Source organism: Acipenser ruthenus, chromosome 44 (assembly GCF_902713425.1).
Source record: "Acipenser ruthenus chromosome 44, fAciRut3.2 maternal haplotype, whole genome shotgun sequence".
Taxonomy (NCBI): Eukaryota; Metazoa; Chordata; class Actinopteri; order Acipenseriformes; family Acipenseridae; genus Acipenser; species Acipenser ruthenus.
The window spans coordinates 9,992,651-9,997,650 of NC_081232.1; the positions used below are offsets into that span (position 1 = coordinate 9,992,651).

Sequence of the window (5,000 nt, forward strand, 5' to 3'; positions counted from 1 at the left end):
CCCTTTCGTTCACTATCGCTTTCACCTATGCTAAGAAATAAATAATAATAATAATAATAATAATAATAATAGTCGTACATACCGATCAATCATCTCCTGATCACTCGTTTTATCACCAGACTCCTCAATAATGTGACCCAAGTCATTATTTCATTACTATAACATCTCAAAAAAGCTCTGCTAATGTCCGTGATATTCTCTGAGTGCTGATGCAGTCACAGCCAGCTTGTTTCCTTATGACCGCCCCTATCTGATGCCAGGGGCAAGTATGACTATTCATGAGACACGTCCTTTTTTTCGGCTTGTCTCGGCTCCTGTCGCTCCCACTCGGCCATTGAATGGTTTTCTCGACTTTTTCCGGAGTCTAGAAACCCGTTTTTTGAGTCTTTTTGATGATGTCGGACAGGGTCCGACATTGGACCGGATAGGAATAATTGCAATGTCGGACCAGGTCCGCAAAGGGTTAAACACACATAGAACGAAAAAGGATCTTGTAAAAACCTCAAATTTACAACCAGAACATTTATTTTAATCTGCATTTCAGCGGTCAGATTATTAGTATTAAATATCTATTAATTTGGTTTTAACGTCAGACAAGGTACACATGTTAAAATTAAACAGGTAAGCATATTTCTGTTATGGCTGTTTTACAAAAAGGTACTGTTGAATACAATACTAGTCTACGTTTATAGAAAAATGCATTCAATATATTTGCACAAACACTAGGATTACAGGATATTACACGAAGAGAGATTTCAGTTCAAATGGTCTATTTAAAGCTTGAGCCCCGACTTGAACATATTTTTACTGTGAGAAAATCACACCCCTAATCGTAATAATAACTCAGCCAATGCAAAGGGAATGGATGCTGCTTCGTACCCATGACCTCCCCTCGCTGCAAACATCTCGTGGAAGGGAAACTGACGGTGGAGATCCTTCTCAATGATATCCAGCCACTTGGGGTCCCCAGGGTCTCGCTCCAGCTCCTGGGGTGGAAAAAATGGATACATAAATTATATATATATATATATATATATATATATATATATATATATATATATATATATATATATAATCTATCTTGTTTTTTTAAAGACATACACACGAGGTCGAAGATTCACTTTTATTATTATTATTATTATTATTATTTATTTCTTAGCAGACGCCCTTATCCAGGGTGACTTACAATTGTTACAAGATATCACATTATTTTTACATACAATTCCCCATTTATACAGTTGGGTTTTTACTGGAGCAATCTAGGTAAAGTACCTTGCTCAAGGGTACAGCAGCAGTGTCCCCCCCCACCTGGGATTGAACCCACGACCCTCCGGTCAAGAGTCCAGAGCCCTGACCACTATTATTGAAATCATTAAAAGGTTTTTCAAGACCGGTTCAATCAATCTGAATGTTTCTGTGAAGCTCTGTCAATAATACCAATAAATAATAATAATAATAATAATAATAATAATAATAATAATAATAATGAGCGGTGAGCAATCTTTTTCAGTCCGACTAATATTTCCCCTGTATCACGTGTCCGGTTATTACAGGAAACACACGCTTATCAACACAGCTTCTACAGAACGAGACCCCAACCTGAGTGAACAAAATAACTCTCCCCCCCCCCCCAAACAAGCAACACAAGAACTCCACAACTCTGGACAAGAACCCTTCGAGGTGGGACGCTTGGGTGAGATGCCTGGCTTCACCCTCTGTGTTTATGAAGCATCCCTCCCCTCGAGCAGGCATTTCAATTTGAATTTCTCCCACACTCTCTCGTCCAGTACTCTCTGTCTGTTGCTATTTTTACAGCAGACTTCGTTGCTATTTTAAGGGACGCCTGCAGCGCTTCAAGATACTGCGAGGTATTAAAAGGCGCTGTATAAATAAATACGCAGCAGGGCAGCGGTGTGGAGTAGTGGTCAGGGCTCTGGACTCTTGACCGGAGGGTCGTGGGTTCAATCCCAGGTGGGGGGGACACTGCTGCTGTACCCTTGAGCAAGGTACTTTACCTAGATTGCTCCAGTAAAAACCCAACTGTATAAATGGGGAATAGTATGTAAAAAATAACGTGATATCTTGTAACAATTGTAAGTCGCCCTGGATAAGGGCGTCTGTTAATAAATAAATAACATTAAAAAAAAAAATTAAAATAACTCCTCAGAGAAGGGAAGTGCCCCCCCCCCACCACCAAAAAGTAGAGAATTAAAAACGCTTGAATAGACAACACCCCCCCCCCCTCTCATCCCATCCCCATCCCCCACTGCGTCAGTTAGAGACCCCCCTCCCTCCTTTTTAGGCTTAAAAGTTGAAGGACTGTGAATTAAAATCTTGGAGATTACCGGGTACAAAAAACCCTAACATTGTGCTGTTGAAAACTAGCTTTAAAATCCATTCTCTCACCTCTTATTAGCTTTATTAACAGGATCACTGGCCCCTCCCTTTAAAGGAGCGCTGACCATCTTTAAAATCCATTCTCTCACCTCTTGTTAGCTTTATTAACATGATCACCGGCCCCTCCCTTTAAAGGAGCGCTGACCACCTTTAAAATCCATTCTCTCACCTCTTATTAGCTTTATTAACATGATCACCGGCCCCTCCCTTTAAAGGAGCGCTGACCATCTTTAAAATCCATTCTCTCGCCTCTTATTAGCTTTATTAACATGATCACCGGCCCCTCCCTTTAAAGGAGCGCTGACCATCTTTAAAATCCATTCTCTCGCCTCTTATTAGCTTTATTAACATGATCACTGGCGCCCTCCCTTTTAAAAGGAGTCTCTAATTGATTTTATAAACAGGAATTGATTTTAAAAATTTGCGACTCCAAAACAGAAATCGATACTTTAGCCCTGAAAGGAATGTAGGTCAACCTTGTGGATTAACGAGAGACACAGACAGATTTAAACCGGGTCTTACGCACGCTTGAGTGATTATCAGACTGCGGTAGAAAGAAAAGAATAAAAAGCAGCATGAAAACAGATTAAAACAGATTACATTTCTACACAGAGGCTGTCCAGGAGTGCTGCTGCTGCTGCTGCACCCAGTCCTGGGGTTCAGAGCTCCCCTCAATGAAGTCTAGTATTATTATTATTATTATTGAAATGATCAGGAGCCAGGAGTTTGAGCAGGGTTAGAAACTCACACTAGCCCTGCTGCTGCTGCACCCAGTCCTGGGGTTCAGAGCTCCCCTCAATGAAGTCTAGTATTATTATTATTATTATTGAAATGATCAGGAGCCAGGAGTTTGAGCAGGGTTACAAACTCACACTAGCCCTGCTGCTGCTGCTGCTGCTGCTGCACCCAGTCCTGGGGCTCAGAGCTCCCCTCAATGAAGTCTATTATTATTATTATTATTATTGAAATGATCAGGAGCCAGGAGTTTGAGCAGGGTTACAAACTCACACTAGCCCTGCTGCTGCTGCTGCTGCTGCTGCACCCAGTCCTGGGGCTCAGAGCTCCCCTCAATGAAGTCTAGTATTATTATTATTAATATTGAAATGATCAGGAGCCAAGAGTTTCTTCTTATTTCAACATTTAAATAGTTTTCAATAATTTTGTATGATAAATACTCACATTATTATCAGAAACTCAAAATATGTGTAATAAAATAAATATCACTGGATCCTCAGCTGATGCGCTATCCTTGCACTATCGCACTGCTAATCTGTCACTGTAGATCTAACTCGCTGTGATCCTAACTCGCTGCGTCCTAGTTCATATTGGATTCTAGTTGTGTTATTATTATACAGAGCATCCTAGTTCATATTGGATTCTAGTAGTGTTATTATTATACACAGCATCCTAGTTCATATTGGATTCTAGTAGTGTTATTATTATACACAGCATCCTAGTTCATATTGGATTCTAATAGTGTTATTATTATACAGAGCATCCTAGTTCATATTGTATTCTAGCAGTGTTATTATTATACAGAGCATCCTAGTTCATATTGGATTCTAGTAGTGTTATTATTATACATAGCATCCTAGTTCATATTGGATTCTAGCAGTGTTATTATTATACACAGCATCCTAGTTCATATTGTATTCTAGTAGTGTTATTATTATACACAGCATCCTAGTTCATATTGTATTCTAGTAGTGTTATTATTATACACAGCATCCTAGTTCATATTGGATTCTAGTAGTGTTATTATTATACACAGCATCCTAGTTCATATTGGATTCTAGTAGTGTTATTATTATACACAGCATCCTAGTTCATATTGGATTCTAGCAGTGTTATTATTATACAGAGCATCCTAGTTCATATTGTATTCTAGCAGTGTTATTATTATACAGAGCATCCTAGTTCATATTGGATTCTAGTAGTGTTATTATTATACACAGCATCCTAGTTCATATTGGATTCTAGTAGTGTTATTATTATACACAGCATCCTAGTTCATATTGGATTCTAGTAGTGTTATTATTATACAGAGCATCCTAGTTCATATTGGATTCTAGCAGTGTTATTATTATACAGAGCATCCTAGTTCATATTGGATTCTAGCAGTGTTATTATTATACATAGCATCCTAGTTCATATTGGATTCTAGTAGTGTTATTATTATACACAGCATCCTAGTTCATATTGGATTCTAGTAGTGTTATTATTATACAGAGCATCCTAGTTCATATTGTATTCTAGCAGTGTTATTATTATACAGAGCATCCTAGTTCATATTGGATTCTAGTAGTGTTATTATTATACATAGCATCCTAGTTCATATTGTATTCTAGTAGTGTTATTATTATACAGAGCATCCTAGTTCATATTGTATTCTAGTAGTGTTATTATTATACACAGCATCCTAGTTCATATTGGATTCTAGTAGTGTTATTATTATACAGAGCATCCTAGTTCATATTGTATTCTAGTAGTGTTATTATTATACATAGCATCCTAGTTCATATTGGATTCTAGTAGTGTTATTATTATACAGAGCATCCTAGTTCATATTGTATTCTAGTAGTGTTATTATTATACACAGCATC

The 5,000-nt window shown here is 38.0% G+C and overlaps 1 pseudogene; it reads right to left on the reverse strand.

Annotated features, from left to right (window-relative positions):
* Window positions 1–5,000, reverse strand: part of LOC117399082 (TBC1 domain family member 10A-like) — a 23,149-nt pseudogene that overhangs the window by 10,028 nt on the left and 8,121 nt on the right.